Here is a 26,024-nt window from a genome sequence, read left to right on the forward strand (position 1 = left end):
CAAAAAGATACCTTCACCTTGTTGTTTTTGATAATAAAGAACATGGAAAATAGCAGAAATATATATACACAAGCTATTGAGACTTTTACACATCATAACATGCACTAGCCACATCTTGTAAAAATATGATACAGCAGAACCCCATAAAAACAACTTTATACTGTGGATCAAATTGTGTACCCAGAAAGGCAATTGTAATAGTAAATCTTCATCTATGGCTAATAGTCTGTGATACAGGTCTTCATTCTATTCCTTACACTAGTATTATAAAGAGGTTCCACTGGATTTGATGAAAGAGACTTTCCCATTTGCTTATGATTTTGAGAGGTGAAAAGGCTGACGAGCAATGTTTCCACAAAGTAATGTGTTTCACTCCTGGGTATGTTTGTTTGTTTGTTAAAGTGAGATCAGTTTTGCCAGGCTCTCAAATAATTTAGAACAACCCAGAAGTCTGGCTTCACACCAAGCAGCCATTACAGATGGGGCATCTCCATGTTCAACCAGAGCCTCAGAATTTAGAGCAATAACTACATTTGGTCATTTGCTTACAAATGAATGACAGAATATTCAGTCCAAATAGAAGCAACTTTTCTTCACTGATGCAACATAACATGGAGTCGTGTATTGAAAGAGTGAATATGAACATTTTATATAGATGGCCTAGAGAATCGTGTTTTCTGTTTACATATAGTGTGCTTTGCAACATTAGCAGTCCCATTCTTTTTTTCTTCCATAAACTAATGAAAGATAGCTCACCATTAGCTTTGACCTGCTGTACATGCCATTATGTTGTTCTCTAACAACAACTAAATCTTCGCAGTGTTCATGCGTAATTCCTTTCTCATTCATTAATGTGGTTGAATACTGTTTTTGGGGACTTTTTTATCATCATACAGATTGCATATATAAATGCAGATAATTCTTGAGCAATATAGTGAATATAATTTCACAAAAAAAAATCTGTATGTACTGTACACATCTTCCTGAACCCTAAATTCTCTTCTTATCCACAATGGTTTGAAATCTCATATAAAACAGTGGTAAATTTTTAAACATTAGGACATTAGCTGGCTGCTTCTTTAAATGTACCTGTATTGTCTGCCTGCTCCTTTTGTGGAGACGTGTTTTTGTATTGGATGTTTGGGCCAATGGGAGGCTTCAAGCGACAACATATTTTCCCAATTTAAATGTATTTAACATATGACAAACCCCAGACAAGGCTTTTAAAATGTATAAAGAACTGCAGTGTTAGGTGGTTTATTTGCAAAACCGTTTTCAATGTTGTCCATTTTTATGGCACCTTTAACAATACTCTTGTTTCCAAAGTACAAAAAAAAAACAAAAATAGGTTAAATAATCTAGCCATAACTGAATGTCAAGCAATAAAACAAATGACTTTTGTGCATAGATTTGAAAAAAAAATACGAATTTTAGACATCTGCATGTAAATGCAATCTCTTGTTTACTGCTTTCTTTCTTCAACTTGAGCAATTGATTCCTTATTTACTATTAACTTAAGAACTTTTAATGGCCTGTAAACATTTTCTCTCTTCCTCTTCTTTCAAAATTTACCTTCACCCTGCTTTTGAGTCATAATATTTAATGTTGTTCTGCACACTCCTATACAGTTAACTTTTTGGCTTTCATTCTGTATAGATAAGAAAATATTATATTATAAACAGCCTACTCAGTGCAAATATTTATCTGTTTATCAAATACCACAATATGCTGTATAATACCAGTTTTACTATATAATCTATTTTAGACATAGTTGTTTAGAACTAGAGTGTGCTATTTTTGTGTTTTTCTGATGTGTGGTGCTAGATAAGTTACTTTTGTGAACAAAAAAAAAAATCCCTTTTATTCCTAGACAATACCACCTTTGGGTCTTGTTAATTTCACTGAGTATAACTATATATTTGTATATATATACAGATATATACATATATATATATATATATATATATATATATATATATATATATATATATATATATATAAATCTACCTGTGCCCAACTGGCAACTGTATCAGAGTGCTGGATTTGGGACATGCTTTTCTCTTTAAATACATAATATCATTATATAAATTATTCTAGAGTGTATTTAATTAGGATAAAATTACTTCCTTAGCATAGATATTTGACATCTAAAGGGTGAATTTGTTTATAAATATGGATATATGAAAACTGATTAGCAGTTATTTTATGTTTGCTACTTGGCTTTACACCTTTATCTCCTGAGCAGCAAAATAATTTGCCAGGCCTTCAAGTTCCTAAAAGAAACACTCTAGTTTAATGGAGTAATACTTTTTCTTCTTACTAGGGAATTTTACTATTGGCATCTGACAGAGTTGTGTGCTTAGCTCCTATTATAGATACCAGGAATTTATATAAAATATCTTGGGTGACTTGATGGCAGAATAAACATTTCCTTTCCCACCAGATTCATAAAAGGCATGGAGACATCCACTGGCAGAACATGGGCAATAAAGCAAAGACAAGAAGTGATGTCCTGTTTTAATATGACCTCAACCAGTTCCATGAACTGAGTGAAGGGCCTATTAAATTTAAAAACTCATTTAATAGTGAGCTTAAACTTTTTCACATATTTTCCCAAGACCTACTGGCATAAAAATCAAAGCATATCAAATATCTAACTAAGGATGTAGTTAGCCTTATTAAATATTGATTAGAATTGTTCTGTACTATTACTGAATTTGTAAGATCTTTAGCAAAGATTTTCAAGCAATTTATAAATATAAAGCAAATGTTTCTGTTTACTGCACTTTTTCTAATTGAAGGTGATAAACTCTCAAGTCAGGACTGCTGGCTTCCATGCACTGCACATTTACCACAATTCTAGAAATTTTCCATTTTTATGGAAGATTTGCTATTACCTTAATTATAAATGCAATCATATGTGGTTAATGAGAGCTAATGCCAATAGTTAACCTTTTAAAGTGAATTGGCTACCATTTAGGGAGAAATCTCTTTTAATACAAACCGCATCATTCCTTACTGCTTCCCTTAGAGATTGAAACCTTTTTTTTTTTTTTTTAAGCACCATTTAGCACACTAAGCTTCCTGAGAAGAGTGGTTATATCTCTTTGCATCTGCACAATGGCCAGCACATGTCAGAATTTGATAAATGTTACATGACAAGAAGTGTGCCCCAATTAAACTTTTTCCTGGGTTGTTTTGGTAAATTTGTAACATATGCCAAGCCTTATGGGTTAACATTTTCTTCTACAATCAAGAATAAAAGCCACATTAAAAAAGACCACATGAAATACTGATTCTAATTGTGTGTAGGTCTTGAGGATTAAGCACACAAATTTCACAAAACTCTGTGAGTAACAAACTCAGCCTTCTGTAAATATACATGCAAGTTTGGAAACAGTAATACTGTACCTATAAATATATGCTGTATGTTTTGTGTACAGTGTATAAAAACTTTCCTGCCACACTAAAAATGCAAGCTATTTATGGGAATCCTAAAAATAGTATTGTACTAAAACTTTGCTAATGATCTTTATTAGAGGATCGTCCAACTTTTCACTTACATTGGGTTTTCTTTTCAATTCACTCTTACAATAGTCTGCTTATTTCCAGCTCTTTATTATTTTATTGAGTCCTAAATTTAAGAAAAAAAAATATTTTGGTTCATTTTGTAAATACAAGCTGTATTAAAAAAAAAGAGAGAGGGATTTAATGTTGTCTTTTAAATACTCCAATTTTCATTCTAATATGAATGTTGTTATAATGTACTTAGAAACTGTACCTTTAATATTACATTACCTTTATTAAAAGTGCATTGAACACATCAATTTTAGATGTGCTTTATGTACTGTTATCCTATAATAAAACTTCAGCTTCTAATGGAACACTTGCCTTGTTTCTCTTCTTTTTCTTGGTTACTGAGTTACACTGTCATAGTTTTCTAGCATGCCTTCAGATTCACATCTTGTCTCCAGCAAATGGTCTAGTAGAACCTCGCTACTCAAAGCATGGTCCACTAACCAGCAGCATCAGCATCAACTGGGACCTTGTTAGAAATGCAGAATCCTAGACCCCAGCCCAGACCTACCAAATCAGAATTTACAGTTTTAGGAGATCCCCAGGTGATTGGGATCACATTAAAATTTGAGAAGCACTGGTCTATAGTATAGTACTTGAAAAAAAATCCTTTCATTTTGCAGGGAAAAAAAAATGTCTATGAGGATCAAGCTATTCTCTGAATCAGAGATGGCAAAGAAAGAAGTTTTAACTTGTAAGATAAAATCAATTGAATGGAAGCAGCTGCCTGAAATGCAGAATTGAGGATTCTGAGACTGCCTCCTGTCTCAAAGGGAAAGGGTCCCATGACTGATCCATGATGCCTGCCCTGAATATAGGAGAGGAGAAATCCTAAATGCACACTGTATATTTGTCATCTTTGCTTTGTAAGTCGTTAAAATGGAATATCAGAAATGATGCTGAAGACTAAAAACCTGACTGCCTGGGCTGTCAGTGCCCCAACTCCAGCCCACTGCTTTTCTTCAGTAGAGTGCATAAGGGTGAACCAATAAATATGCTATCAGCTAAGTATCACACTGTTTTGAGTATCACACAGTGCAAAACCTCATCATAAATTGTTTTTTTTTTAAAGCAATCTCAAAGACATTCTAAAGGAACTGAATTGGCATTTTCCTCCACACACATACTGCATTGCCTATGTGTCCCTTGCACACAGTGGGAATTAAAAAATATTTGAATTGATCCCCAAAACTGTTGCATATAATGAAACAGTCCCTAATTCTGTTTTTACTACCAACTACCTCAGAGGCAAAGAAAAATGATACTTTGCATGTGAAATCTTCATAGACTGTCAAGTTCTATATAATTATGTTCACCACTTTCCAGTGTCTCTGAAAATTAAAAGTCCAATGGAAAACAATGGAGTTAAAAAATAAGCAATCCGTCACCTCCAGGCCTTTGCCCAACCTAGAAATAATGTTTTACACTCACTTCTCCATCTTGTACTAGCTTGCTCAGCTTGAACAAAGGTACTTAAATGGTAGACGAGGGACTCAGAGTTCTGTTTGTAATGATTTCATGAGAAAATCTGAAAGGAGAACAAGTGTCAGGTTATTGATCTAGAAGTATTAGGAAAGAAAGCAAAAGCAACAATCAGATGAATCATTAAGACCTGACCACAAGAAGGTCTTAGTTGCTACTGTTACTATTAAATTTTGAGCCCCTCGAAATTAGACTCCCACTTCTAATATGGAGGGAAGGAAACTGCTCATGTGCTGAGATGCAGCTCAGCTCCTTGGCTTCCCACTTGGAACAAGAAACTGAAGATGCAGCCATGGTCCAAGAGAGGCCATTAATGTCACAGAAACTGCCAGAGAAAGGAAGAATAAGAAGATGTCTCCATGCTTAAGGAATTTCAGAAACATGGGGACAGGGGAGGGAATTTTTGTCAGGAGAACTACCTGGATCCCAGAAGAATCACAATGAATGGTTGCCTCATACCACTTTTGCCTTCCCCTCAATTTTCAGGGCAAGCTTAGACTCCTGGTTGTGGCAGAAGCCTCTTCTAGGAGAGTAATAGGCACCCTGTTCTTTCACTGCACCACCAGCTGTGAGCTGGAGAAAAATCCTACCTCTGATGTAGGAGGAAAGAGGTAAAAAACTGGTCTTTCTACACCAACTTGGTTCTGGATCTTTCCCCTTGGGAGGGAGAATTCTGGCTCCAGTAAAATGTACTCAGCTTTCAGCAATCCATTTGTTGTTTATCTACTTGATGGACTGGACTCCTTACGCAATATATTCTTAATTCCAGGATGACTTTCCCTTTGTGGGAAAAGCTGCCTCATCTAATCAGTGGCTCTGTGCTCTCTCTCTTCCCCCAGAATGAAATATACATTGCATCCTAAAGACAAAAATAAAGAAATTTTAAATTATCCGGCTTGGGATTATCTCTGTTATCATTGACCTCTCCCTGTGGAATACTTAAGAGTTCCCTAAAAAAAGACCAGTATTCAGATGAACAGTTACTTCTGGGTCTTTTTCAGACCATGGACCATATAATATAGGAGACAACAAAATATATTTTAGAAAGCGTTATCTTTTGAGTATAAAACTTTGAACATTTGAGCCAGAACACTGCCACAGCATATCTTGGGACAAATCATTTTGTTGGTTTTCAGGATTACTGGTGGTTTCCTCCCCCTTGAAATGCCACATATTGCTGAAAAGCCAGATTTGAACAAATTGCTATTAGCAACAATATTTTCACAGTAGTTTCTGAATCAATTACTAGATTGGAACTTCTTTGCTAGAGGGTCATTTCCGGATTCTCATTTTGAAAGCACCTAATGGAAATGCATGAAGTAATTCCCTGAATGAAGTAGTTACCAAGCTATACAATCTAAAGGCCAAGTGCACCCCAAATCAAGCAAAGGAAGCTTCTTAGCAGAGGGACAGGAAAATGACTTAGTACTGAAAAAAGAAAATATGATCTTACACATTGTTTCTTAATTTGGTCCACAAGAAGAAATACACGTCCATTAACACCTGTAACTTCACTTAGCCAAGTACTTGCAGTTTTTTTTGTTTTTTTTTTATCTTCATTTTATTGAGATATATTCATATACCATGCAGTCATACAAAACAAATCGTACTTTCGATTGTTCACAGTACCATTACATAGTTGTACATTCATCACCCAAATCAATCCCTGACACCTTCATTAGCACACACACAAAAATAACAAGAATAATAATTAGAGTGAAAAAGAGCAATTGAAGTAAAAAAGAACACTGGGTACCTTTGTCTGTTTGTTTCCTTCCCCTATTTTTTTTTTTTTAAGTTTTTTTTTAAATGCAATTTTATTGAGATATATTCACATAACATACAATCCTTCAAAGTGTACCATCAATTGTTCACAGTATCATCATATAATTGTACATTCATCACCACAGTCAATTTTGAACATTTTCATTACTCAAAAAGATAAAATAAAAATTAAAATACAAAAGAACATCCAAAACATTCCATTGCCCCGCTCCCCCCAATACTGATTTACTTTTTTAAAATTAAATTCAGTTTTAATGAGATATATTCACATACCATACAATCATCTATGGTGTACAATCAGTTGTTCACAGTACCATCACATAGTTACAACTTAATCACCCCAATCTACTTTTTTTTTTTAATCTTCATTTTATTGAGATATATTCACATACCACGCAGTCATACAAAACAAATCGTACTTTCGATTGTTTACAGTACCATTACATAGTGGTACCTTCATCACCCAAATCAATCCCTGACACCTTCATTAGCACACACACAAAAATAACAAGAATAATAATTAGAGTGAAAAAGAGCAATTGAAGTAAAAAAGAACACTGGGTACCTTTGTCTGTTTCCTTCCCCTATTTTTCTACTCATCCATCCATAAACTAGACAAAGTGGAGTGTGGTCCTTATGGCTTTCCCAATCCCATTGTCACCCCTCATAAGCTACATTTTTATACAACTGTCTTCGAGATTCATGGGTTCTGGGTTGTAGTTTGATAGTTTCAGGTATCCACCACCAGCTACCCCAATTCTTTAGAACCTAAAAAGGGTTGTCTAAAGTGTGCATAAGAGTGCCCACCAGAGTGACCTCTCAGCTCCTTTTGGATTCTCTCTGCCACTGCCATTTCCTTTCACATCCCCCTTTTGGTCAAGAAGATGTTCTCCGTCCCACAATGCCAGGTCTACATTCCTCCCCGGGAGTCATATTCCACGTTGCCAGGGAGATTCACTCCCCTGGGTGTCTGATCCCACGTAGGGGGGAGGGCAGTGATTTCATCTTTCAAGTTGGCTTAGCTAGAGAGAGAGGGCCACATCTGAGCAACAAAGAGGCATTCGGGAGGAGGCTCTTAGGCACAACCATAGGGAGGCCTAGCCTCTCCTTTGCAGCAACCGTCTTCCCAAGGGTAAAACCTGTGGTAGAGGGCTCAACCCATCAAACCACCAGTCCCCTATGTCTGTGGTCATGTTAGCAACCATGGAGGTGGGGTAGGCAAATACCCCTGCATTCTCCACAAGCTCCTCAAGGGGGCACTGCAACTTTTTTTTTCCTTGTTTTTCTTTTTTTTTTTTTTTTTTTTAACTTTCCCTTCTTTTTTAAATCAACTGTATGAAAAAAAAGTTAAAAAGAAAACAAACATACAATAAAAGAACATTTCAAAGAGACCATAACAAGGCAGTAAGAAAAAGACAACTAACCTAAGATAACTGCTTAACTTCCAACATGTTCCTACTTTACCCCAAGAAAGTTACCTAATATAGCAACATTTCTGTGAACTTGCTCCTACTATATCCATCAGAAATTAACAGACCATAGTCATTCCTGGGCATCCCCAGAACGTTAAATAGCTTATCTGTTCTTCTTGGATTATTGTTCCCCCTTCCTTAATTGCTCTCTATTGCTAGTTCCCCTACATTCTACATTATAAGCCATTTGTTTTACATTTTTCAAAGTTCACATTAGTGGTAGCATATAATATTTCTCCTTTTGTGCCTGGCTTATTTCGCTCAGCATTATGTCTTCAAGGTTCATCCATGTTGTCATATGTTTCACGAGATCGTTCCTTCTTACTGCCGCGTAGTATTCCATCGTGTGTATATACAACATTTTATTTATCCACTCAACTGTTGAAGGACATTTGGGTCGTTTCCATCTCTTGGCAATTGTGAATAATGCTGCTATGAACATTGGCGTGCAGATATCTGTTCGTGTCACTGCTTTCCGATCTTCCGGGTATATACCGAGAAGTGCAATCGCTGTATCGAACGGTAACTCTATATCTAGTTTTCTAAGGAACTGCCAGACTGACTTCCAGAGTGGCTGAACCATTATACAGTCCCACCAACAATGAATAAGAGTTCCAATTTCTCCACATCCCCTCCAGCATTTGTAGTTTCCTGTAGTTCCTGCAGCCATTCTAACCGGTGTTAGATGGTATCTCATTGTGGTCTTAATTTGAATCTCTCTAATAGCTAGTGAAGCTGAACATTTTTTCATGTGTTTCTTGGCCATTTGTATTTCGTCTTCAGAGAACTGTCTTTTCATATCTTTTGCCCATTTTATAACTGGGCCGACTGTACTATTGTCATTGAGTTGTAGGATTTCTTTGTATATGCAAGATATCAGTCTTTTGTCAGATACATGCTTTCCAAAAATTTTTTCCCATTGAGTTGGCTGCCTCTTTACCTTTTTGAGAAATTCCTTTGAGGTGCAGAAACTTCTAAGCTTGAGGAGTTCCCATTTATCTATTTTCTCTTTTGTTGCTTGTGCTTTGGGTGTAAAGTCTAGGAAGTGGCCGCCTAATACAAGGTCTTGAAGATGTTTTCCTACATTATCTTCTAGGAGTTTTATGGTACTTTCTTTTATATTGAGATCTTTGGTCCATTTTGAGTTAATTTTTGTGTAGGGGGTGAGGTAGGGGTCCTCTTTCATTCTTTTGGATATGGATATCCAACTCTCCCAGCCCCATTTGTTGAAAAGACCATTATGACTCAGTTCAGTGACTTTGGGGGCCTTATCAAAGATCAGTCGGCCATAGATCTGAGGGTCTATCTCCGAATTCTCAATTCGATTCCATTGATCTATATGTCTATCTTTGTGCCAGTACCATGCTGTTTTGGCAACTGTGGCTTTATAATAAGCTTCAAAGTCAGGGAGTGTAAGTCCTCCCACTTCGTTTTTCTTTTTTAGAGTGTCTTTAGCAATTCGAGGCATTTTCCCTTTCCAAATAAATTTGATAACTAGCTTTTCCAAGTCTGCAAAGTAGGTTGTTGGAATTTTGATTGGGATTGCATTGAATCTGTAGATGAGTTTGGGTAGAATTGACATCTTAATGACATTTAGTCTTCCTATCCATGAACATGGAATATTTTTCCATCTTTGAAGGTCCCCTTCTATTTCTTTTAGTAGAGTTATGTAGTTTTCTTTGTATAGGTCTTTTACATCTTTGGTTAAGTTTATTCCTAGGTACTTGATTTTTTTTAGTTGCTATTGAAAATGGTATCTTTTTCTTGAGTGTCTCTTCAGTTTGTTCATTTCTAGCATATAGAAACATGACTGACTTATGTGCATTCACCTTGTATCCCGCTATTTTGCTAAATTTGTTTATTAGCTCTAGTAGCTGTAGCGTCGATTTCTCAGGGTTTTCTAGATATAAGATCATATCATCTGCAAACAATGACAGTTTTACTTCTTCTTTTCCAATTTGGATGCCTTTTATTTCTTTGTCTTGCCGGATTGCCCTGGCTAGCACTTCCAGCACAATGTTGAATAACAGTGGTGATAGCGGGCATCCTTGTCTTGTTCCTGATCTTAGAGGGAAGGCTTTCAGTCTCTCACCATTGAGTACTATGCTGGCTGTGGGTTTTTCATATATGCTCTTTATCATGTTGAGGAAGTTTCCTTCAATTCCTACCTTTTGAAGTGTTTTTATCAAAAACGGATGTTGGATTTGTCAAATGCTTTTTCAGCATCTATTGAGATGATCAATTGATTTTTCCCTTTTGACTTGTTAATGTGTTGTAATACATTGATTGATTTTCTTATGTTGAACCATCCTTGCATGCCTGGAATAAACCCCACTTGGTCATGGCGTATGATTTTTTTAATGTGTCTTTGGATTCGATTTGCAAGTATTTTGTTGAGGATTTTTGCATCTATATTCATTAGGGAGATTGGCCGGTAGTTTTCCTTTTTTGTAGCATCTTTGCCTGGTTTGGGTATTAGATTGATGTTAGCTTCATAAAATGAGTTAGGTAGTGTTCCATTTTCTTCAATGTTTTGAAAGAGTTTGAGTAAGATTGGTGTCAGTTCTTTCTGGAAAGTTTGGTAGAATTCCCCTGTGAAGCCATCTGGCCCTGGGCAGTTATTTGTGGGAAGATTTTTGATGACTGATTGGATCTCTTTGCTTGTGATGGGTTGGTTGAGGTCTTCTATTTCTTCTCTGGTCAGTCTAGGTTGTTCATATGTTTCCAGGAAATTGTCCATTTCCTCTACATTATCCAGTTTGTTGCCATACAGTTGTTCATAGTATCCTCTTATAATTTTTTTAATTTCTTCAGGATCTGCAGTTATGTCACCTTTTTCATTCATTATTTTGTTTATATGGGTCTTCTCTCTTTTTGATTTTGTCAGTCTAGCTAGGGGCTTGTCAATCTTGTTGATCTTCTCAAAGAACCAACTTTTGGTGATATTTATCCTCTCTATTGTTTTTTTGTTCTCTATGTCATTTATTTCTGCTTTAATCCTTGTTATTTCTTTTCTTCTACTTGGTTTAGGATTGGTTTGCTGTTCATTTTCTAGCTTCTTCAGTTGATCCATTAGTTCTTTGATTTTGGCTCTTTCTTCCTTTTTAATATATGCGTTTAGTGCTATAAATTTCCCCCTTAGCACTGCTTTTGCTGCATCCCATAGGTTTTGGTATGTTGTGTTCTCATTTTCATTCGTCTCTATATATTTAGCAATTTCTCTTGCTATTTCTTCTTTAACCCACTGGTTGTTTAGGAGTGTGTTGTTTAACCTCCAGGTATTTGTGAATTTTCTAAGTGTCTGATGGTTATTGACTTCTAATCGTATTCCATTGTGGTCAGAGAATGTGCTTTGAATAATTTCAATCTTTTTAAATTTATTGAGGCTTGTTTTATGTCCCAGCATATGATCTATTCTGGAGAAAGTTCCATGAGCACTAGAAAAGTATGTGTATCCTGGTGATTTGGGATGTAATGTCCTATATATGTCTGTTAAATCAAATTCATTTATCAGATTGTTTAGGTTTTCAATTTCCTTATTGGTCTTCTGTCTGGTTGATCTATCTATAGGAGAGAGTGATGTGTTGAAGTCTCCCACAATTATTGTGGAAACATCAATTGCTTCCTTTAGTTTTGCCAATGTTTCTCTCATGTATTTTGTGGCACCTTGATTGGGTGCATAGACATTTACAATTGTTATTTCTTCTTGCTGAATTGCCCCTTTTATTAGTATGTAGTGGCCTTCTTTGTCTCTCAAAACATCCCTGCATTTGAAGTCTATTTTATCTGAGATTAATATTGCTACACCTGCTTTCTTTTGGCTGTAGCTTGCATGAAATATTTTTTCCATCCTTTCACTTTCAGTTTCTTTGTGTCCCTGTGTCTAAGATGAGTCTCTTGTATGCAACATATTGATGGTTCATTTTTTTTGATCCATTCTGCGAATCTATATCTTTTAATTGGGGAGTTTAATCCATTTACATTCAACGTTATAACCGTGAAGGCATTTTTTGAATCAGCCATCTTATCCTTTGGTTTATGTTTGTCATATTTTTCCCCTCTCTCTATTAATATCCTTTATTGTACCCATACTGAATCTCTTTAGTACTGAACCTTTCTCCAAGTCTCTCTGTCCTTTCTTTGTTTCTCTGTCTGTAGGGCTCCCTTTAGTATCTCCAGTAGGGCAGGTCTCTTGTTAGCAAACTCTCTCAGCATTTGTTTGTCTGTGAAAAATTTAAGCTCTCCCTCAAATTTGAAGGAGAGCTTTGCTGGATAAAGTATTCTTGGCTGGAAATTTTTCTCACTCAGAATTTTAAATATATCGTGCCACTGCCTTCTCGCCTCCATGGTGGCTGCTGAGTAGTCACTACTTAGTCTTATGCTGTTTCCTTTGTATGTGGTGAATTGCTTTTCTCTTGCTGCTTTCAGAACTTGCTCCTTCTCTTCTGTGTTTGACAGTGTGATCAGTATATGTCTCGGAGTGGGTTTATTTGGATTTATTCTATTTGGAGTTCGCTGAGCATTTATGATTTGTGTATTTATGTTGTTTAGAAGATTTGGGAAGTTTTCCCCAACAATTTCTTTGAATACTCTTCCTAGACCTTTACCCTTTTCTTCCCCTTCTGGGACACCAATGAGTCTTATATTTGGACATTTCATATTATCTATCATATCCCTGAGGTCCATTTCGATTTTTTCAATTTTTTTCCCCATTCTTTCTTTTATTACTTGCAGTTTTAAGAGTTTTTTTTTGGAATTTTAGTCTGACGAAATATTTTATAAACTCAAAACAAGTATATGCTGTTGTAAATTCTTTAAATTTTCAAAATTAAATGGGCTTCTCATTCAACTTCCAGGTTTGTTTCTTAATTGAGTAGAACTGGGTAACTAAATCCTTCTGCTTAAAAATTCACAGTATAACCATCATTTGTAACAGCAGAAACTTGGAAAAAAGCAAATTGTCCTTCAGTAGATTATTTGTTTTTCTTATTCCTTTGTTTGGATATGGTTTATTAATTTTCTTGGGGTATGGTAGGAACATGTTGGAAGCAAAGTAGTCATTTGAAGTTTTCTGTTTTTTTAATCCTTTGTTTTGTTTGAAATGTATGTCTTTTGCTGCTTGTTTTAATTTTTTGATAAATAAACTTTAAAAAATTAAAAAAAATCACAGTATAAAACAGTACAATTACTTTGGAAAACAGTTTGGCAGGGTTTTTTTTCCTTTTTCTTTTTGATTGTTTCACTTTAATAGGACGTAATTAATAGTTTTTAAATTTCAACTTAGAGGAAAAACTCTTATCACACAGTAATGAAAACTGAGAAAATGTGAATTTGTGATTACAAGAATGGCCTTCTTTAACATATTATTCAAATTCTTCCATGGCATGCAAATTGTAATTTAAAACCCAGTAAATAAGAAACCACATAAGAACAGGATCCAACTCTACTATGAAATGAGGAATTATAATAAAGTCTACTCAGCCCCAAATATTTAGTTTAAGACAATGAACAGAGTAGGATACACTTCATCCAAAAGGCATCACTTAAACAGTGCTCTAAAATAAATGTTACTTAAGATTTTAATAAGTGTGCTGCATTATGTGATCCTAACCATTCAGTTAAGAAAAACATTAACAAGTAACAGCATCCCCACCAGCCTGGAGCCTAGAAGTCAATTACTTTGGCCACATCTTTCCAAATGATTTAGTAATGCCTCTTAACATTGCAAACATAAATATATCATTGTACTGAAATTCTGATGTATTTTCGTGCTTCTGGGTTGCCTAAAAAGAAACGGCATTCTATTTCAGGGAAGTCTGTGATCAGTCACACTATGCAATAGTCTGAAATGGGTGGAAAGGCTAAGATCGCAGCAAAATCTGTAAGTTTCCCCGGGCCAAGGGGGCTGGCGCCTCTCCAACTCAGGCATGACAGACTGTATTGGAGCTGATTCCCCAAGGCAAAAAGAAACAATCTGTGCTGGAAGCAAGGTGGGGGACTCAACCCGGCCCTAACTGCAGAATTAACAAACTCAGACTGCTGAATAAAAGCTTCAAGCACAGATAAGCTGAGAGCAGTCACAAAAGAATCTGGAAACAATCAGCCTGGCAGGGAGGAGGCAGGGCTAACAAAAGCAGCAAAAAAGAAAAACAGACTTTTGGAGTTGGAGGTGTTCACAATACTGGAAAAGGGCTAGAATCCAACAAAGAAGGGCACATAGCAACAGGTACCAACTTGTGTCTGCAACCCAGGTAGCCAGGGTCCAGCTCTAAAGTGTGTTTTTTGTTGGTTTTGTTGGTTTTTTTTTTCCCTCTTTTCTTGCTCTCTGACTCTTTATCTTTTTGCATTTCAATAGCCCATCAGAGCTCCTGCTTCAGGCCAGCCACCCTGCAAGGGTGGAATTAAAGTTATCTCAGAGTAACTATTTAGATGAAAGAGACAATAGCCTAAAGGGCGCTCTTTAAATAGTCTTTATTGGGACTGACAAAACTTGTGGGCTGGGGAAATTCCTTGAAAGGGGATTTCCTTTTCTTTTTTTTCCTTTTTTTTTTTTTTTTTAAATAACTATACTAAGTAGTTCACTACAGAAAGCCTCGGATATTTTCAATTGGCCACTGGACCCAGGGAAGAGCAGAGCTAAGATAGCTCTGGGAGACAAGCCCCTGAAGGGCATAACTTCTTCAAGAAAAGGGGAGGGTGGGGCCCAGCTCAGGTCGTGGCCCTCCTTCAGAGAACTCAGTGCCCAGGGGCTGGAAAACAGAAACCAGCTTGAGTCAACAATGCCCCTGGCAGGGACAGGGTCTGCAGAGAATTAAAGGCACTTGTGGCACTTTACACTGGTGGCGCTGCGGGCTGACAAGTGTCACCTGCTGGACACAATAGGAAAAGCACTGTCTAGAGGCTTCACAGAGGGGTCTGACAACCTTCAGGTTCTTATTGTCAGGGAAACTCAATACCCTCCTCCTGAGACCTGGACCTGTCTAGACTGGGAAAATTTGATTGGGGTTGATCATATCTGGGGGGCCCTCTCACACAAAGGTTACATAGAGGCAGAGCAAGAACCAGAAAAACAAGAGGAGAAAAATTCTAATCAAACAGAAGCTACAGTAGAGATCTAGAATAAGTTGAACTGAATGGCAAAGGATAGAAAACAAAGCCAACAAGAAAACCCTAGGTAAAAGAGTGAAAACAAACTCCAAAATAAACTAATCAAGAAAATCAGATGTCAAGACAGCTAAAAATAATGAGCCATACTGGGAAACACAAAAATATGGACCAGTCAAAGGAACAAACTAACAGTTCAACTGAGATACAGGAATTGAAACAACTAATTAAAGAAGTTCAAATAAATTCCCTAAATGAAATCAATGAGCTGAAGGAAAATGTGGCAAAAGAGATGAAGGATATAAAGAAGACACTGGGTGAGCATAAAGAAGAATTCATAAACTTGAAAAAACAAATGGCAGAACTTATGGGAATGAAGGGCACAAAAGAAGAGATGAAGAACACAATGGAGACATAAAACAGTAGATTTGAACAGGCAGAAGAAAGGATCAGTGAACTGGAAGACAGGACATTTGAAATCATACACACAAAAGAATTTTATATCTGGCAAAACCGTCCTTTAAATATGAGGGAGAGTTTAAAATATTCTCAGACAAACAGACAATGAGAGAGTTTGTGAACAAGATACCTGCTCTACAGGAAATACTAAAGGGAGCACTACAGACAGATAGGAAAAGACAGGAGAGAAAGGTTTGGAACACAATGTTCAGAGATGGTAGCACAATAATGCAAGCACACTGAACAAAGGTGACTGTGAGTACAGTTGAAAGAGAAAAGTTAGGGGCATGTAGGAAACCAGAAGGAAAGACAGAAGATAAAGATTGGGACTGTGTGGCTTAGTGAAACCTACAGCAATCAATGATTGTGATAAAATGTACAAATATGTTTTTGCATGAAGGAGAACAAACGAATGTCAACTTTTCAAGGTGTTAAAAAGGGGGTGATACTGGGGGGAAACACAATCAATGCGGACTTGAGTCTACAGTTAACAGTAACATTGCCATATGCTTTCTTTAATTGTAACAAGGGAAATACCACCACTAATGCTAAATGCCTCTGGGAGGGGGACATAAGGAAGGGGTATGGGATTCTTGGCATTACTGTTGTCTGACTTTTTTATGGTATTTTATTGTATTTTAACCTTTTCTTTTGTGGCTTTTTAGTTGATTTTTTTTTTTAATACTTTTTTCACCTCTTCCTCTATCTTTGTGGATGTCTATATTTTATTTTATTTTTACTTTTCCTTTTACCCTCTTTATTATTCTCTTGTTTCCATTCTTTCTTTGAGTAATGAATGTATGTAAGTGCTATCTGTGGTGACGAATACAGAACTATATGACAATACTGTAAACAATTGATTGTACACTGTGGATGACAGTATGGTATTTGAATATATCCTTATAAAATTGCAGAGAAAAAAAATAAACAGAGGGACACAAGTGCTGGAGAGAACTTGGAGAGAGAGATGTATGTATTCACTGTTGGTGGGGAAGTAGAATGAGATAGCCTATCTGGAGGACAGTGTGGTGGTTCCACAAGAAGCTAGGTATGTGGGTGTCACAAGGTCCTGCAACCCCACTATGGGGTATGTGATTGGAAGATCTGAGAGCAGGGACACAATCAGACATTCGCACGCTGGTGTTTATGGCGGCAGTATTCACAATTTGCAATGGGTGTAGATTATCTAGGGGTACACTGATGAATACAATGGTTAACTGTGGTGTATGCATACAATAGAATATTGAGCAGCTACAAGAAGGAATGAAGCTGTGACACATGCAACTAGGTGAATCGATCTTCACTACAGCATTCTGAGTGAAGCACACCAGAAACAAGAGCGCAAACACTAAATGCCTCTCTAATATGGACTAATGACAATGTGTAAACTCTGAGAACCGAATCTTAGGGCACATTTTATAAGGGGAACACTTATTATAATGGTCCCTAGATTATAAGCTCTTACAGCTTCACATCTATTCCAGAGTGGTAATATTATCTCTAAATCCTGAGATGCTGAGCTCCTTGCGTATAACCTGGTCAATCTCTGGAACTCTGGGTATCTGTGTGACACATGATACTCGGGGCTAGAACTTGGCAGCCATGAATGTCATTATTACCCCATAAGGCAACTGTTCAAAGAGCTGAAAGAGTTCAGACCTCAATTAGAAATATGAATGAAGCGGATATGGTTAGGACTAGCAAATCAGGCTCAAGGGCAAAGGACAATACTGACTGAGTTTTAAAACTACAACATTTGTGCAAGACCAAGGGAAGAGATGTTTATTTGGTGCAGGATCTATATTCTCTGTAGCATACTAGATAATTTAACCTGTATGATCAGTTTGTTTGAACACCATAGGTGCATGGAACTGTGAAAGAGAAGTGGGACTTGATAAATTTGTATAGGCTGGGGTGAAATCCCAATACATCCCAGAGGGATATGGGCAGAGAGTAAAAGTATTTTTGTGGGGCCCCCTGAGGAACTGGGGAGAAATGCTACGGTGTTGGACTTTCCCTTCTGGGTTACTGCTGATTTTCCTGCAAACATTGAGGACTGCCAATTTAGTGGGCTGGGTCCTCAATCTGGGGTTCTCCCATGTGAGGCTAGTTGCTGCAAGGGAGAGGCCGAGCCTACTTATAATTGTGCCTAGGAGTCCCCCTCTCCAAGAGAGCCTCTGTGTTGTTCAGATGTGGCCCCCTATCTCTCTAAACCATTTGTCAGGTGAACACTACCCTCCCCCAATGAGGAAAATGACCCTCAGGGGTCTAAATCTCCCTGGCAACACAGGAAACAACTCCTGAGGAAAAACCTGGACCCAGCACTGTGGGATTCAGAAGATCTTCTTGACCAATGGAGGAAGAGAGATGAAACAAAATAACGTTCCAGTGGCTGAGAGGTCACAAATGGCATCGAGAGGTCACTCGGGAGGGTATTCTCACACGCTTTATAGATGTCACCTTTTATTTCTTAGTCTGTTGGAATGGCTAGAGGGAAATACCTGAAACTATAGAACTGCAACCCAGTGACCTTGATTCTTGAAGATGATTATATAACTTCATAGCCTGCACAGTGTGATTTCATGATTGTCTGGTTTACACACCCTTTATTCAGTGTACACACAGATGAGTGGAAAAATGGGGACAAAAATTAGATGAAGAATAGAGAGGGATGGAGGGAATGGAAAGATCAAGGTGTTCATTTTTGCTTTTATTTTTATTTTGTAGACAGGCAAAGGTTCAAAACTTGATTCTGGTGATGAACACACTGATGTATGACGGTGCTGTGAATAATCAATTGTACCCTGTGGATGACTTAGGGTGGGTGAATGTATCTCAATAAAACTGTATTTTAAAAAAGTAAATGAACAATGGGGGGAGGAGATGTTTTTATTTTAATTTTTATTTTATTTTCTGGAGTAATGAAAATGTTCAAAGATTGACTGCGGTGATGAATGCACAAATATAGACAATACTGTGAACAACGGTTTGTATAATTTGAATCATTGTATGTTATGTGAATATATCTCAATGAAATTGCATTAAAAAAGATTTAAAAAAAAAGAAAAAGAAAACTTATGGGATACAGAAAAAGTGTTGCTGACAGGGAAATTTATTGCCCTAAATGCCTATATTAAAAGAAAAGAGAGCAAAAACCAAGGAATTAACTGTTCATCTGGAGGAACTAGAGAAAGGATAGAAAACTAATCCCAAAGCAAACAGAAGGAAAGAAATAAAGATTAGAGCAGAAATAATGAAATTGAGAACAGGAAAATAAAAGAGAGAATCAACAAATACAGAAGTTGATACTTTGAGAAAAATCAATAAAATTGATGGACCTTTAGGTAGGCTAACAACAACAAAAAAAGTGTTGCAAATAAATACAATCAGTAATGGACAATTCATCTATGGACAATTGATCTTTGATAAGGTAGTCAAGCCAAAGGAACTTGGACAGAGCAGCCTCTTCAATAAATGGTGTTTGGAGAACTGGATATCCATATCCAAAAGAATGAAAGAGGACTCCCATCTCACACCTTATACAAATAGTGACTCAAAATGGATCAAGGCTCTAAATATTAGTGCTCAGACCATAGGGCTTTTAGAAGGAAACAGAGGGAAATATCTTAAAGATCTAGTGATAGGAGGTGGTTTCCTAGACCTTACACCCAAAGCATGAACAATCAAAGAAGAAATAGATAAATGGGATCTCCTCAAAATTTAACACTTTTGCACATCAAAGGACTTTGTCAGAAAAGTAGAAAGGCAGCCTACACAGTGGGAGACAATATTTGGAAACCACACATCAGGTAAGGGTCTAATATCCAAATATATGAAGGAATCCAACAGCTCAACAATAGAAAGACAAACAACCCGATTAAAAAATAGGCAACAGACATGGACAGACACTTTCCAGAAGAGGAAATACAAATGGCTCAAAAACATATGAAAAATTGCTCAAGTTCACTGGCTATCAGGGAAATGCAAATCAAAACCACAGTGAGATCATCTCACACCTACCAGAATGACCATTATCCAAAAAACAGAAAATTACAAGTGCTGGAGAGGGTGTGGACAAAGAGGCACACTTATTCACTGTTGGTGGGAATGTAAATTGGTGCAGCCACTCTGGAAGGCAGTGTGGCAGTTCCTCAGGAAACTAAGTATAGATCTGCCATATGATCCAGCAATTCCATTACGAGGTATATACTCAGAGGAAATGAAAGCTGAGACATGAACCGCCATTTGTAAACCGATGTTTATAGCGGCATTATTTATGAATGCCAAGAGATGGAAACAGCCCAAATTTCCATCAACAGATTAGTAGATTAAAAAACTGTGGTACATACACACAATGGAATATTATGCAGCTGTAAGACAGAACAAAGTCATGGAAGATATAATAATATGGATGAACCTTGAGGACACAGTGTTGAACGAAGTTAGCGAGAAACAAAAGGACAAATACTCTATGGTCTCACTAATATGAACTAACATTAATGAACAAACTTTGAAAGTTAAAGCTGAAAACACAGATTATCCAGAGATAGAAAGATGGTAGAGATCAGGCATTTGATGCTGAAGGATTATAGAATGTTCAACAGGATGGACCGTGTAGATCCTGAAATGGAGAGTGCAGTGCTCTGTGATGGTAGTACAGTATTGTAGGTGCACTGACCAAGGATGTCTGTGAGTAAAGTTGAAAGAGGAGGGCTGGGAGCATGTATGATACCAGAGGGAAGGATGGACAATAAAGACTGGGACTGTGTAACTTATTGAAACCTAGAGTGGTCAGTGATGATGACTAAATATACAGATATAAAAATGTTTTTACATGCAGGAGAACAAATGAATGTTAACCTTGCAAGGTGTTGAAAAAGGGGTGGTATTGGGGAAAAAATATAATCAATGCAACTGAAGCCTGGGGTTAACAGTAACATTGTAATATGCTCCCATTAAATGTAACAAAGGCAATATAAACTAAATGTCTATGAGAAGAGAATTTAAGAAGGGTTACGGGATTCTTGATAGTGGTGTTGTTGTCTGATCTTATTGCTGTATTTTATTTTATTTTTACTTTTTCTTTTATCCTTTTTTATTTTTTGTTTCAGTTTTCTCTTTGACTATTAAATATGTGTAAGTGCTAATTGTGGTGATGAATGCACAACTGTATGATGATACTGTAAATGATCTATTGTACACTGTGGATGATTGTATGGTATTTGAATATATTCCTATAAAATTGCAGGGAAAAAAAGTAAACAGAGGGACCCAAGTGCTGGAGAGAACTTGGATAGAGAGATGCATGTTTTCACTTTTGGTGGGGAAGTAGAATGGTGTAGCCTATCTGGAGGACAGTGTGTTGGTTCCACAAGAAGCTAGGTATGTGGGTGTCATAAGGTCCTGTATCCTCATAACTGGGTATATACTTGGAAGAGCTAAGAGCAGAGACATGAATGGACATTTGCACACTGGTGTTTATGGAGGCAGTATTCATGATTTGCAATGAATGGAGGTGACCTAAGGGTACATTGACTGATGAACAGAATGATGAACTGTAATGTATACATAGAATACTGAGCAGCTACAAGAAGGAATGAAGCTGTGAGACACAAAACTAGGTGAATGGATCTTGAGTACAGCATTATAAGTGAAGCACACCAGAAACAAGAGGACAAACATTATAATGCCTCACTAATATGTACTAACTATAATGTGTAAACTCTGAGAATTGAATCTTAGAGCATGGCTTATCAGGGGAACACTCATTGTAATAGTCCTAGACTGTAAGCTCTTATAGCCATCACATTTATTCCTGAGTTGTAATGGTTGTCTCTAAATCCTCAGATGCTGAGTTCCTTGTGTATAACCTGGTTGGTCTCTGGAACTTTGGGTATCTGTGTGACACCTGAGACTTGGAGCTAGACCCAGGCAGCTATGAATGTCAGTATTAAACCATACGGCAACTGTTGAAAGCTAAAAAAGAGTTCAAACTTCAATTAGAGATACGAATATAGCAGATCTCATTAGGACTAAGGCAAATCAGGCCAAAGGGTAAAGGACGATACTGACTTGGGTTTTAAAACTACAACTTTTGTGCAAGCCAAGGGAAGAGATGTTTCTCTGGTACAGGATCTATATTTTCTGTAGCACACTAGGTAATTTAACTTGTATGATCAGTTTGTTTGAACACCATAGATGCATGGAGCAGTGAATGGGAAATGGGATTTGGCGAGTTTGTACAGGCTAGGGTGAAATCCCGATACATCATAGAGTGATATAGGCAGAGAGTAAAAGTGTATTTGCGGGGCCCCTGGAGGAACTGGGAAGAAAGGCAGAAATGTTGGACTTCCCCACCTGGGTTATTGCTGATTTTCTCACAAACATTGAGGATGGCCAATTTGGTGAGCCTAGCCCTCAATCTGGGGGCTTTCCCTTGTGAGGCTTGTTGCTGCAAAGAAGCTAAGCCTACTTATGGTTGTGCCTAAGAATCTCCCCCAGAGAGCCTCTTTGTTACTCAGATATGGGCTCTCTCACTAAGCCCACTCGGCAGGTGAACTCACTGCCCTCCCCTCTATGTGGGATGTGACCCCCAGGGGTGTGAATCCCCCTGGCAACGTGGAAAATGACTCCTGGAGATGAGTCTGGACCCAGCACTATGGGACTGAGAGGATCTTCTTGACCAAAAGGGGGAAAGAGACATGAAACAAAATAAGGTTCCAGTGGCTGAGAGATCTCAAACGGAGTCAAGAGGTCACTCTGGAGGGTATTCTTACACACTATATCGATATCACCTTTTAGTCTTTAGTGTGTTGGAATGTCTAGAGGAAAATACCTGAAGCTGTCGAACTGCAACCCAGCAACCTTGATTCTTGAATACGACTGTATAATTATGTAGCTTGCACAGTGTGACTGTGTGATTGTGAAAACCTAGTGGCTTGCACTGTTTTATCCAGTGTATGGACAGATAAGTGGAAAAATGGGGACAAAAATTAAATGAAGAATAGGGTGGGATGGAGGGGATGGAGAGTTTTGGGTGTTCTTTTTTGCTTTTATTTTTATTCTGGAGTAAGGAAAAGGTTCAAAAATTGATTCTGGTGATGGAAACACAACTGTATGATGGTGCTGTGAATAACTGATTCTACAGTGTGGATGACTATAGGGTGTGTGAATATATCTCAACAAAACTGTATTTTCAAAAAGTAAATGAACAATGGCGGGAGGAGGGGTACAGGATGTTTTGGATGTTCTTTCTTATTTTTATTTTTATTTTTATTTTATTTTTTGGAGTAATGAAAATGTTCAAAGATTGTGGTGATGAATGCACAACTATATGATGATACTGTGAACAAATGATTGTACACTTGGATGAGTGTATGTTATGTGAATATATCTCAAAATTGCATTAAAAAAAGAAAAGGCATCCAAGTGAAATGCATTATATACTTACTATACCTCAAAATTTTATTGTGAAGCATGAAATAATTCTCTACCATTTAACCATCTTATGGTACATTCTAGATTTTTACTTCCAGGATTTTTATTGTACTTTAAGAAATTAGTGGTAAAGCATGGTTTTGAAAAACAGTATGTGGCTGTGCTTAAATGCATATAAAACCCATATTCAAATTTAATCCTTTTACACAGGTTAACAAAATATCACACACATACAGAAACTAATCCTAAATAATACTTTCAAAAGTGGAATAATGCAGATTTAATCCAGGAAATCATATTGCAAATGGTCACCTCTGGGCCAATTTACCACATAAGGGGAACAAAATTGTTAAAACACAGCTGTGCTCAAGCAAGCCACTTGTGTCCTCTATAGTACAGAACTTGAAATAAATCCTAAAGTCAAGGTTTAAACCATTTTAAAAGACAAGATCCTAAGTGTTTATCAACTGGTGGTGAAGCAACATGAGGATGAACTTTTTCAAGGGGAGCAGAGTATCAGATTTTCCAGCTCCTTATGGTGGTGGCTGATGTGAGCCTTGGCAGTTTCTTAAAGTTACACATAAATTACCATACCACCCAGCAATTCTACTCCTAAGTATCTAATATAAAAACATAAGAGATGTTTTTCCTACCCAAAACAGTCACAATTTAATTAAAAGGTTGATTATGTAAGGTTTTTTTTTTCCTTATCAGATCTTCAAACACTGTTCAGACTACTATCGTCATTGTTTATCTGGTCTATATCTCATCTGACCAAAATGGTGTGATCCAGGAAGTGGAATCCAAGAGGGATTCTGCACTGGGGGAGGAGGTGGCAGTCCTCTCCATACAGCCATACACCAGGACTTTTTCCCTCCATTTGTGTAAATGGAGGGTTGAGTTTCTTGGACTTCTGTGAACTGAGTTAAGGAGATAGGATTATAATAGTAAAGAGGGAATGTACTCACAGGTGGGCCATCATTTTGAGGTCAGGAAGATCCCGGAGGAGAGCGTGTATTAGAGGTCATTGGTGGAGGCTATAAACCAGGTGAGGGGTCCCTGTGGCCTGAGAAGGATATGACATTCAATGGCCTCCTGGTAGTGGAGGTGGTAGCTGTGATGTGTAACATTCCTCTGGAAGCATAATAGGATGAGGGTGCGATCCCACTGGTTGACTCTGATTCAGGATGATGATGAGCAGGTGCTGAGGCAGGAGGTGTTGATTCTTTAGCACCTGAAGTTAAGTCACCTTGAATAGAGACAATGATTAAAGTGCTGTATTTTCTTGTGGAAATACAAAAGGTTTCCTGGTGAACAGAAAGAGGTGGAGGTGAAGGTGGAGACAATTCTGCTGGAGGAGCGTGAAGATCCTCGTGTGGCTGATTACAGTGCTTGTCTGGAGTCATGGTGCACTGCTTTGGTGGAATGAGGTTCACATGGTGCTTCTTTGGTAGCATTATAAACCATCAGAGATTCCAACTAGTGGTGAAACAACATGAGGATGAACTTTTTCAAGGGGAGCAGAGTATCATATTTTCCAGCTCCTTATGGTGGTGGCTGACATGAGCCTTGGCAGTTTCTTAAAGTTACACATACATTACCATACCACCCAGCAATTCTACTCCTAAGTAACTAATACAAAAACATCTGCACAAAGACTTATATACAAATGTTCATAGCAAGCATGATTCATAATAGCTAAAAGTGGAAACAATCTAAATGCCCATCCACCGGATAACATCCGTTTGGATAAACAAATACACACACACACACACACACACACACGCATGTATGTATCTCAAAATGGAATACTATTCAGAAACCAAAAGGAGTGACCTATTGATACATGCTACCACGTGGACAATCCTGAAAAATATTATGCAAAGAGAAATAAGCCAGTCACAAAAGACCACATATGGTATGATTTCATTAATATGAACTGTTCAGAAAAGGCAAATCTATAGAGACAGAAAGTAAATTAGTGGTTGCCTGGGGCAGGGGTGGGAATGGTGACTGACTATAAATGGGCACAAAGGATCTTTCAGGGTAATGGAAATTTCTAAAACTTAATAGTGTTGATGGTTACACAACTCTACACATTTACTAAAAATCAGTACACAAATAGCTGAACTTTATGGTATGTTGAATATACCTCAGTAAAGCTGTTTGAAACACACACACATACACAGTGGTTCCCCGTCACCCAAAGAATAAAGTACAAATTCTCTAGCATGGCACGAATACGCTCCCTGGACCTTCTCTCCCTTTCCAGCCCAATCACCTTCATTTCCCCTCAACAACAATTCAGTAGCCTTTCTCCTGAGTGTGAAACAGGTGGAGATGTTTCACACTCTGTGCTTTTCACATGTGCTTTTCTTTTAGCTTGAAAATCCACATCCCCTTCTGAATCCAATAAACTCTTCCTCATCCTCCAAGATAAAATTTCAATTAATTTTTCTCTCTCAAATGATCTCTAAATTACTCTTTTGTGTTCACATAAAATCTTCGATAATATATTTGTTTGTGTCTATCATTTCTTATTTGTATTATAATTGTTGCTTTACTATGCCACCTCCACTGTTTTATTGATCTTTAATTTTTTTTCAGCAGAAAAAATTATATACTAATAGCTGCCATTTGTTGAACATTTATTCCTTGCCATATACTTTTTACATATTACTTCTAGTCCTCACAACAATCCTGTAGATG

General features: G+C 37.3%; 1 long non-coding RNA gene across 3 annotated transcripts in view; it reads right to left on the reverse strand.

Moving 5' to 3' along the window:
- The window catches only part of LOC119531940, a 69,518-nt gene that overhangs the window by 41,461 nt on the left and 2,033 nt on the right, over positions 1–26,024 (reverse strand). For 2 of the 3 annotated variants that reach the window (XR_005216453.1, XR_005216454.1), the window contains exons 2-3: positions 24,284–24,564; positions 5,008–5,104 (exon numbers count right to left, since the gene is read on the reverse strand). This is a non-coding gene — a long non-coding RNA (uncharacterized LOC119531940). The remainder of the gene's footprint in view (positions 1–5,007; positions 5,105–24,283; positions 24,565–26,024) is intronic. The other variant, XR_005216455.1, reaches the window with a different exon arrangement.

This window comes from Choloepus didactylus, chromosome 4 (assembly GCF_015220235.1).
Source record: "Choloepus didactylus isolate mChoDid1 chromosome 4, mChoDid1.pri, whole genome shotgun sequence".
NCBI lineage: Eukaryota > Metazoa > Chordata > Mammalia > Pilosa > Megalonychidae > Choloepus > Choloepus didactylus.